Source organism: Mytilus californianus, unplaced genomic scaffold (assembly GCF_021869535.1).
Source record: "Mytilus californianus isolate M0D057914Y unplaced genomic scaffold, xbMytCali1.0.p SCAF_34, whole genome shotgun sequence".
Taxonomy (NCBI): domain Eukaryota; kingdom Metazoa; phylum Mollusca; class Bivalvia; order Mytilida; family Mytilidae; genus Mytilus; species Mytilus californianus.
The window spans coordinates 2208198-2220297 of NW_026262684.1; the positions used below are offsets into that span (position 1 = coordinate 2208198).

Sequence of the window (12100 nt, forward strand, 5' to 3'; positions counted from 1 at the left end):
ATAATTTCGAATAAATAAGATATTGAATAATCCATTAAGAAAATAAACTAAATTATCCACATATAAAGTAAGAAAAAGTTATATGATTGCTAACTATCCACCAAAGACCAAATGATGTGGATGTAAGTAACTGTATGTAAGTGTTATGACTTCAACAATGAGAATAGTCCATACCGTATAGTAAGCAATAAAATACCCCGACATGACAAAATGTAAAACAAAGATTGGAAAACCAACAGCCTGCTATTTTTTAGTTAATCTAATATTTCAACCACAATATGCGAATGATATAATATGACAATTTCAAGCATGCTCAACCATAAATACATATTGTCTTACAGACTGATTTTCCATAATGAATAAAGCGAAATTTTAATTTAGAAATATGGGGTCACAAATATTTACTCTACAATAACCAACCGACTAATTACTATGCAAAAAACACTGAACAAAGAAAATAGTAATACATGTAACAACATATTATCTTTTGGACTTTTCAGATACCGTAAGATACTAAAGTTATTATTGACTCATTTTACTGTTGATTCATCATATATATTTGTAGGCGAAAAAAATGGGAAACTGTTGCGGTTCTCCTACACAAGTGGTTTGTCATGAACTTCCTCCTCCTCCAAAATATGATCGGAAAGAAATATATGATAACTTGACAACTATTCTTCGTGAAAGCTATGATTGGATTAATGGTCTTCAGCAAACTTTTGTAAGTACGAATGTATATCATTATTTTACAGCTGATTGATTTAAGTGTGTTTCCATGACTCTACACTTTAATTTGCATTTTTCTCTAAGATCAATGAATACATTTTTCATTAGTTATTTGGAATGGACTTGTTAAATTGTCGGTATTAGAACGGACGCTTCAAAATATATATGCGTCCACGTTGTATTCTAAGTAAGAAGTAAAAGGTTTTGACATTCTGCATCGTTGTTCATAAAAAGAATAAACACTGATAAGTCAAGGATCGACAAAATCAGGAAACAAAAGAAAAACGACGAAATGATAAACAGCAATCTGAAAACACTACATATCAAACCAAAGACTGAGGAAAATGAACCCAAAAAACAATTTAAAAAACCGGGGTTCCATATCGATGCAACCGTGAAACTTACATCAACTAACCGTTTGCATTCATAACTTGATGGAGGGTCCAAAAGGACTGGAAATGGTTGTTTAGCTATCCATTTTGTTCTGTTTTTGCCTATGCTATGATATACTTGCTAATATTAACAAATGGTTATCTTTTAATAGTATTAAACAATGTTCCTAGAAAACAATCACAATTAACAGTCATTTGAAAACAGTCATATAGGAAAAATATAATACTTAAAGTTTCTGACTGAATAGTATGCTACTAAATGTCCTTTTGCTAATATGGTAAACAAGAGACGATGCACATTATTTTGTTTTCTATTTATTTTATCTGGTTTACAAACCTTGAGTAATAAAACCACGCCAAAGGCTGATAGAGATAATTTGTTTATTTTTATGCTTGATGTATTCATACAACATGGAATTTCACTCGGCTTGTTTTCGCTAAACAGGAAAATATGTTACAAATGATCAGCTACTTGTTTCTAAATTTCACGAGCAAATCTAATGGTCAACGAATAATAAGGCGAATTGACTGTCGTAGATACCTGTACCAAGTCAGGAATATGACAGTTGTTTTCCATTCGTTCCGTTTGTTGAAAAGAGACAAAAAATTACAAGGGGACGATAAAAGAAATCAAAAGTCTAATAAAAACAGACAACGGACCGCATCATGACCAAATATGGCGGACGTGCATTCGGTATGACTCATGGAATTGACATGGTTCTACGTTATACTGTTATATTCATATCCAAATATGGTCAACATGCATCCGTCGTGTTTCATCTTCCTTACTTCCGGTGATGTCATTAGGGCGGGGAAAGAGGTTGGTATATGCCCATATATAATATTAGGGGGTAAGAGGCGGGGCATGCCCATATTTGGGACAACCAAAGCACCACGGGTTTTGGTGGGGGTTATAAAACCTCAGCTCCTTCTACTCATCATTGGCTTTAAAATATTTGGCGTTGGTAGTTCATGATGAAGATATATTCAGAAAACGGTTCGGACGCATAGAAATTATAAAGTGTTATTTCCATTGTTTATAAATACATATTCATAATATCGCAACATATTTTTTCCATGAGTGGTTATTTGAACTAGCTGCCCGTAACTGCGAGTACTGTCAGATCTGTACTTAGTGTTGTTGTGGGGATAAATGATAACCCTGCCACGTCAGGTCTGTGTGTTTATTAGATGTTTTCCTGCTTTGTATCGATATGATGAGTTAAGCCCTTTTCAACTGATATTTATAATTTGTTCTTATGTTGTACTGTTACACCACTATCCCAGGTTAGGGCAAAGTTTTGTGCCAGAAAACAAGTTTAACCCCGACACATTCTGTATATGCCTGTCCCAAGTCCGGAGCCTGTAATTCAGAGGTTGTCGTTTTTTGCATTATATTAGTTTTTCGTTCATTGTTTTGTACAAAAATCAAGCCGTTGTTTTTTTTCGTTTGAATTGTTTTACATTTGTCATTTCGGGGCCTTTTATAGCTGGCTTTGAGGCATAGGTTTCGCTCATTTTTGAAAGCCGTACGGTGACCTATAGTTTTTTAACTTCTATGTTAAAATTTTGCCCCCGAATTGTTTTTTTATCATTGTTTATTTTGTTATATGAATTTTTGGGAAAATTTGCCGATATTTTTTTGGGGAAAAATTAGCATTAATTTTATTTTCATGTTGGAATTTTGCATTTTTTTAATATAATTTTGGCAAACTTTTATTTATTCTACTAGAATTTTGGCAAAATTTTAATTTCTTTTTCAATTTTGCAAAATAATATTTTTGGGGAATTTTTGCAAAATTTTATTCTCTGCTGTAAAGAGATGAGATGCTATTTTTAACCGGGTAATTAGGCAATACGTGTGCAAGATTCATGCCTTATTAGATATCAATATAATAAAACCTCAATTTGCATTATGATCTTTAAGTTTTTTTCAAAAACTGAATATAGATATGTTCAAACCTATTAAGATTTTTGGTTTTTTGTCAGACATTATCCTTGCTGTAAGAATCAGTATTTTTTTCAGAAAAATCGCTTGTGGGTGAATCCATTCCTGCTTAATCGCTAAAACAACAAGTTATAAATCATTAGATTTGCATATGTGAATAGCTTCTGAAACTAAAAAGATAATAATTGACCGCATGAGAAATGTTTGGAGAGAATTGTTGTTCCATGTACCGCAGATGATGTAATTTTAAATTAACAAAAACATAATTAGCTACAATGTTAATCACATATTGTTGTACCGTTTGAGAATAGATTCATAAGAAATTTCCACAGATCTTTAATTAACCATAAAAATTTCCTCAGATATTGATAATTTCGAATAAATAAGATATTGAATAATCCATTAAGAAAATAAACTAAATTATCCACATATAAAAGTAAGAAAAAGTTATATGATTGCTAACTATCCACCAAAGACCAAATGACGTGGATGTAAGTAACTGTATGTAAGTGTTATGACTTCAACAATGAGAATAGTCCATACCGTATAGTAAGCAATAAAATACCCCGAAATGACAAAATGTAAAACAAAGATTGGAAAACCAACAGCCTGCTATTTTTTAGTTAATCTAATATTTCAACCACAATATGCGAATGATATAATATGACAATTTCAAGCATGCTCAACCATAAATACATCTTGTCTTACAAACTGATTTTCCATAATGAATAGAACGAAATTTTGATTTAGAAATATGGGTCACAAATATTTACTCTACAATAACCAACCGACTAATTACTATGCAAAAAACACTGAACAAAGAAAATAGTAATACATGTAACAACGTATTATCTTTTGGACTTTTCAGATACCGTAAGATACTACAGTAATTATTTACTCATTTTACTGTTGATTCATCATATATATTTGTAGGCGAAAAAAATGGGAAACTGTTGCGGTTCTCCTACACAAGTGGTTTGTCATGAACTTCCTCCTCCTCCAAAATATGATCGGAAAGAAATAAATGATAACTTGACAACTATTCTTCGTGAAAGCTATGATTGGGTTAATGGTCTTCAGCAAACTTTTGTAAGTACGAATGTATATCACTATTTTACAGCTGATTGATTTAAGTGTTTCATGACTTTACATTTTAATTTGCATTTTTCTTTAAGAACAATGAATACAGTTTTCATTAGGTATTTGGAATGGACTTGTTAAATTGCCGGTATTAGAACGGACGCTTCAAAATATATATGCGTCCACGTTGTATTAGTATTAAAGAAGTAAAAGGTTCTGACATGCTGCATCGTTGTTCATAAAATGAATAAACACTGATAAGTCAAGGATCGACAAAATCAGGTTACAAAAGAAAAACGACGAAATGATAAACAGCAATCTGAAAACACTTCATATAAAACCAAAGACTGAGGAAAATAAACCCAAAAAACAATTTAAAAAAACGGGGTTCCATATCGATGCAACCGTGAAACTTACATCAACTAACCGTTTCCATGTTCCTAGGAAACTTGATGGAGGGTCCAAAAGCACGGCGAATTGTTCTTAAGCTATCCATTTTGTTCTGTTTTTGCCTATGCTATGATATAATTGCTAATATTAACAAATGGTTATCTTTCAATAGTATTAAACAATGTTCCTAGAAAACAATCACAATTAACAGTCATTTGAAAACAGTCATATAGGCAAAATATAATACTTAAAGTTTCTGACTGAATAGTATGCTACTAAATGTCCTTTTGCTAATATGGTAAACAAGAGAAGATACACATTATTTTGTTTTCTATTTATCTTATCTGTTTTACAAACCTTGAGAAATAAAACCACACCAAAGGCTGATAGAGATAATTTGTTTATTTTTATGCTTGATGTATTCATACAACATGGAATTTCACTCGGCTTGTTTTCGCTACACAGGAAAATGTGTTACAAATGATCAGCTACTTGTTTCTTAATTTCACGGGCAAATCCATATGGTCAACGAATTATGAGGCGAATTGACTGTCGTAGATACCTGTACCATGTCAGGAATATTTGTTAGATTTTATGGACTTCAAACTTGTTTATTTTTGACATGGCGAGACTACAAAAGAGACAAAAAATTACAAGGGGACGATAAAAGAAATCAAATGTCTAATAAATACAGACAACGAACCGCATCATGACTAAATATGGCGGTAAACTTTTATTGTTTTTATTCTACTAGAATTTTGGCAAAATTTTAATTTCTTTTTCAATTTTGCAAAATAATATTTTTGGGGAATTTTTGCAGAATTTTATTCGCTGCTGTAAAGAGATGAGATGCTATTTTTAACCGAGTAATTAGGCAATAAGTGTGCAAGATTCATGCCTTATTAGATATATATATATATAATAAAACCTCAATTTGCATTATGATCTTAAAGTTTTTTTCAAAGGCTGAATATAGATATGTTCAAACCTATTAAGATTTTTGGTTTTTTGTCAGACATTATCCTTGCTGTACAAATCAGTAGTTTTTCAGAAAGATAGCTTGTGGGCGAATCCATTCCTGCTTTATCGCTATAAAAACAAGTAATTAATCATTGATTTGCATATGTGAATAGCTTCTGAAAAGATAATAATTGACCGCCTGAGAAATGTTTGGAGAGAGTTGTTGTTCCATATACCGCAGATGATGTAACTTTAAATTAACGAAAACATAATTAGCTACAATATTAATCACATATTGTTGTATCGTTTGAAAATTTATTCATAAGAAATTTTAACAGATCTTTAATTAACCATAAAAATATCCTCAGATATTGATAATTTCGAATAAATAAGATAGTGAATAATCCATTAAGAAAATAAACTAAATTATCCACATATAAAAGTAAGAAAAAGTTATATGATTGCTAATTGTCCACCAAAGACCAAATGATATGGATGTAAGTAACTGTATGTAAGTGTTATGACTTCAACAATGAGAATAGTCCATACCGTATAGTAAGCAATAAAATACCCCGACATGACAAAATGTAAAACAAAGATTGGAAAACCAACAGCCTGCTATTTTTTAGTTAATGTAATATTTCAACCACAATATGCGAATGATATAATATGACAATTTCAAGCATGCTCAACCATAAATACATCTTGTCTTACAAACTGATTTTCCATAATGAATAGAACGAAATTTTAATTTAGAAATATGGGGTCACAAATATTTACTCTACAATAACCAACCGACTAATTACTATGCAAAAAACACTGAACAAAGAAAATAGTAATACATGTAACAACGTATTATCTTTTGGACTTTTCAGATACCGTAAGATACTAAAGTAATTATTTACTCATTTTACTGTTGATTCATCATATATATTTGTAGGCGAAAAAAATGGGAAACTGTTGCGGTTCTCCTACACAAGTGGTTTGTCATGAACTTCCTCCTCCTCCAAAATATGATCGGAAAGAAATATATGATAACTTGACAACTATTCTTCGTGAAAGCTATGATTGGGTTAATGGTCTTCAGCAAACTTTTGTAAGTACGAATGTATATCATTATTTTACAGCTGATTGATTTAAGTGTGTTTCCATGACTTTACATTTTAATTTGCATTTTTCTTTAAGAACAATGAATACATTTTTCATTAGTTATTTGGAATGGACTTGTTAAATTGCCGGTATTAGAACGGACGCTTCACTATATATATGCGTCCACGTTGTATTCTAAGTAAGAAGTAAAAGGTTTTGACATGCTGCATCGTTGTTCATAAAAAGAATAAACACTGATAAGTCAAGGGTCGACAAAATCAGGTTACAAAAGAAAAACGACGAAATGATAAACAGCAATCTGAAAACACTACATATCAAACCAAAAACTGAGGAAAATGAACCCCAAAAACAATTTAAAAAACCGGGGTTCCACATCGATGCAACCGTAAAACTTACATCAACTAACCGTTTGCATTTTCCTAGGAAACTTGATGGAGGGCCCAAAAGGACTGCAAATGGTTCTTTAAATATCCATTTAGTTCTGTTTTTGCCTATGCTATGATGTAATTGCTAATATTAACAAATGGTTATCTTTTAATAGTATTAAACAATGTTCCTAGAAAACAATCACAATTAACAGTCATTTGAAAATAGTCATATAGGCAAAACATAATACTTAAAGTTTCTGACTGAATAGTATGCTACTAAACGTCCTTTTGCTAATATGGTAAACAAGAGACGATACACATTATTTTGTTTTCTATTTATCTTATCTGTTTTACAAACCTTGAGTAATAAAACCACGCCAAAGGCTGATAGAGTTAATTTTGTTTATTTTTATGCTTGATGTATTCATACAATATGGAATTTCACTCGGCTTGTTTTCGCTACACAGGAAAATGTGTTACAAATGATCAGCTACTTGTTTCTTAATTTCATGAGCAAATCCATATGGTCAACGAATAATAAGGCGAATTGACTGTCGTAGATACCTGTACCAAGTCAAGAATATGACAGTTATTTTCCATTCGTTCCGTTTGTTGATATAGTCGCGGGCTTAATTTTGTTAGGTTTATGGACTTCAAACTTGTTTATTTTTGACATGGCGAGACTACAAAAGAGACAAAAAATTACAAGGGGACGATAAAAGAAATCAAAAGTCTAATAAAAACAGACAAAATAATGGTCATAAACAAAAATGTTGAAAAAAATATATAGAATACTAAAGAATGACGACACGAACCACGCCGAAAATCGGAGATAAACTCAGGTGCTCTATCTACAAGAGCAAAGATTCTGTGTACTCCCAAAGAAAAAAAAAAACCGACTATTTATCCAACATTCACATAAAATTTGCACACTTTCAAACTTTAATACATATAAACTAATTTATATATTAACATGTAACAACTCGTTGCGAGTTTTGATGACTGAGGTAAAATTTTGTTTATTCATTTCATCAACCTTCTCTCCAATATCATCACTGAACAAAACGGCTATGTCGCCGATAATGAACTGAAGCTTATTAACGCTAGGCAAATCTGAGAAAAACACACCCGTTCCGGCATTGAGAAGAAAATCGTGCATCCATCATTTTCACTTTGTAGTATCTGAATTTGATTTTTTATATTTCTTAATTCCTGGACCAAGTCAGTATTGTTCTGTAAGACTAGACCGAGTTTTTTATCCATAGCTTTTATCAATGTTGGTACGACAATCAGGACTTTTCCAAAAGCCGATAGGGTCGTCTTTCTCGACTTCTACGCACCTTTCATGGAACCACTCTTGACAGAAATTACAACGAATCTGATCTTGGTCTTTTTAATGTTACATTGCAAGGGTGATTTGATGTTACTACAGAAGTATTCTGGGTAGTTCGATGATCTTTTTTTGTTTTTTTTTTTGGTTCGCTGAAACGGTATATTCATACGAGGCTGAGACTGAGATCTTGTGTATTTCTTTTATCATAGTTATGCTTTCATCAGCATTGTTTGTTTCTTTCTCCTGGTTATCTACTTTTATATTGTCTGCATCTATGACATAATCGTGAAAAATGTCGTAATCGGTTATAAGCATTTGACGGAACGAATCTGATAACTCTATCTGATCAGTTTTGATCACTTTGTTTTCCAATTTACTAGTGTTGTTTCTAAGTTAAGAAATTGTTTCGATCGGTGTGGTTTGTAACGTTTTTTCATTCTCCTTTACTACTTCGTTTACCTTTTTAGGGATGCTAGCTTTTCGTTCTCTGATCCGTAGTTCACTATCTCGCTCGCTAGACAAAGCATTTGCTATAACCTGGCCTGCTGAGTCAATGTCATCAGCACAGATGTTTGGTCCTTGCTGTGTTGTACTCGGGTTTTGAAAAAAGACTTTAGTTCCTGAACAGACATGTTTCTTATAATAAGTTAATGCTCTTCCCATATAGTTTTCTCTGAGATGTTAAAGTTTTGTCTAGATTTCGGGGTTAAATTGAAATGTTTCATAATTTAATCGCGTGTAAAGCAAATACTATCACATTCATTTGGACACCAGAAAGGTAAAGTTTCAATCGTCTTGTACTGTATGTATTTTAACCTGCGGCTATAAACCGGGTTCAAAGTCCAATCTAATCAGATCGGTCAATAACGGTGTTTAGAAAATGCTCTCGACCAATGAAATTGTAGGATTTGATGCTTCTTAATTGTGAAGAATGAATGTAAATCATGTTCTTAGTAAAAGATTTTCCTACTGTTTAGACCTATTTACAGTTCAAAACAAAGAGTTTCTATAAATGAGTTTCAACTGCCCCGAAGCACATTTATCAGCTTGAAAGGATTTGTGATTGATTTTTTTTTTTTTAAATTAAATTTTTATAAGTCAGTTTCAATCACAAAATACTGACTAATAAAAATTTAATTTTGAAACAAACAAAAATATTACAATAAAAAATTAGAATATTTTGAAATAACTTCAAATTACTTAAAAATAAACGATACCAAAGCAATGCAAAAAAAGTTTTAAAAAGTTTTGAAATTAAATATAACCTAAATATTTAGCTAATATGCTTGCCAAAACTCAGATCTCTGGATCCGCGGTTGTTAAAAAAAAAAAGGAATTTCCAATATTCTGATAAAAAAAAAGGAATTTCATTTAACTTTTGAATATATCTAAAACTTTTAAAGGCATTTCATTCGAACATTTCCCTGACATAATGAAGTAGCACTTGATGTAAAGAGCTGGACTAAAAGAAGATTGACTGTGAAATAAATTTTAGCTTTAACTCTAATTTTGAATTTATTGATGTGAACTGTAAATAAACAAAAAGATAATACCTCACTAAAACATTACATGAATAACATTCATATTCACAATCACGAAACTTATACAATTCCCACCATTTCATTGTACTGTTGTGTCATCTAGTGTCTAAAACACAATGAATTATATTTTGCAAAATCATAAGAAAATCCTTACATCACTAAAACTAATTCATGAATGAAATACATAAAAAGAAAGTCATGCATTTCTCATAAAAATTGCACTAACAATGAACCTAATTCTTGAATACAACTAATCAAGAGTTCATTTGATCCTTGAGCACTTTACAATATTCTAAGTTTGTAAGAGAATGACAATCCCTTTCATTATGATAAGTACTCGCTAACGCTCGTACTTAATCATGAAGAAAGGAATTATCATTCTCTTACATATAGTAATCCTTATAAAAATAAACATGTCGAGTAAGCTGTCTTCATATGTTGTGATTACATATGTTTCAATACTGTGTCATAAGTTTTCGACATATATTTTGAAATGTCAATATATTAAAAGACTCACATTAGGGCCTTCATGAATATTATAAATCCACACTCGGTATAAATTTCCTATATCAAATAAGTATATAAATACAGGCATGAAATATTAACACATGACAAAGTGCAGGGTATCTTTCGCATATCTTTTTTCCCTACCAAATCGTGTCCTCTGCATTAGTCCTAACAAACACAATTATTTTACATTGATTTCTTTCGATTTGAGGCAATATTAAATTTTGTTGACAGTTTCAAAGACTTCCTACTTGATATACTGGTTACTTAGGTTACACTGAAATGATTACATTTTGATTACTTTAGTAATATAGTTAAACGGAAAATAGACAACGATATGTATCCTTTACTTGAAGAGTTCTATCTAATGGCTTATTCAGAAATGTTTTTGTCACAAAGCTACTTTATGTTCAACCAGATTTCCTGATAGATTTTAACGTATTTCCATCTTTTGTAAACAAATGACATACAATGATTCAAAATACTTCAAAACCTTTATCTAGTATATGAAAATAGGAAACTAGCCTAAGTGAAGTTATGTGTCTATATTAGAAGAATGTTGTTAAAAAAAGTATAACAAAAATACTAGACTTCAAAAAGGGGAAGTCAATAGAAACTGACAAAATCAAACCCTATCAACCAACGAAACAAGTAAAAAACAACTGCCATATTCCTGACGTGGTACAGGCATTTTCCGCAGAATCTGGTGGGTTAAACCTGTTTTATAGCTAGCTAAATCTCCCTCTTGTATGACAGTCGTTAATAGTTCTGTCATATCAACAACATTGGGTAAGCAACCCATTATTTAGATCCTTGGTATGAGCTTCCATCTAGAAAACAAATGTTTCCTAATCAAACAGAAATGAATTACTTTTAATATAGTAATCGATTGTAATCGATATCTTACAGAAATCAGTGTAATCGATCATTAATTGATTAGAAAAAAGTACTTCAAGTAATCAATTAATACTTTTGACACAGTATGACTTGATTTCTTTATCTAGTTAGCCCACTAGGCTTGTGTGGATAATGCACAGTATCATATACATCCCTTTCGAAATAATTGATGGCACTATCAGTTTTGGTGTTGATATTGCTAAAATCATTAGCTTGAAGAAAAAAAAACGTTTGAAAAGTTAACTTTAAGTATTTGTCTTTCTATGTTTTCCATGAATCTTTCGCGTTTTATTTACCAAGACATCATTTTAGACATAAAAAAACTGTAAATAACTAGAGTTTCTAATCCTCATTTGTGATTAAATTTTTCTAAGTGTAGCAAACATGTTTAAAACAGCATTATGTATATTCATCAGGCAAACAAAGTGATACAAAGTCCCCGAATGATTAAAGCTGTAAGAAAGAAAGTTGAAAAAGAATTAAGAAAGTCAAAAAAGACAAAATTTCTGTCAGAAAAGAAGGCAGAGAAAATAGTCAATGATATACAAAAGGTATGTAAACGTTTAAGTATACTGTCAAATTCTAATTAGATCGTTTCCTTTTGATAGGCACATTGAACGTTTTATAGACCATATGGGTATTTTCTACCAAACTGGAAACAACTTGACAATATCGATATTAACATGTACCGGTGTCGTCAAACCAATTTTAAGCATGTAGTTTCTAGATTACATCACATTCAGTTTATATTTAACAACCCGGAATTAGTCCGTCATCGGTAACAATTTGTTTTAGAATATGAATAGTACTCTTTTGTCGCAAATCGGTACCTTAAAGGCTACGTTGTA

The 12100-nt window shown here is 31.3% G+C and overlaps 1 long non-coding RNA gene across 1 annotated transcript; it reads left to right on the plus strand.

Moving 5' to 3' along the window:
* The first annotated feature begins 6531 nt into the window (after positions 1-6531).
* LOC127736642 (uncharacterized) lies at positions 6532-11804 on the plus strand. The gene is made up of 2 exons (XR_007999092.1): positions 6532-6592; positions 11669-11804. It is a non-coding gene; the product is annotated as an uncharacterized LOC127736642 (long non-coding RNA).
* The last annotated feature ends 296 nt before the right edge of the window (positions 11805-12100 follow it).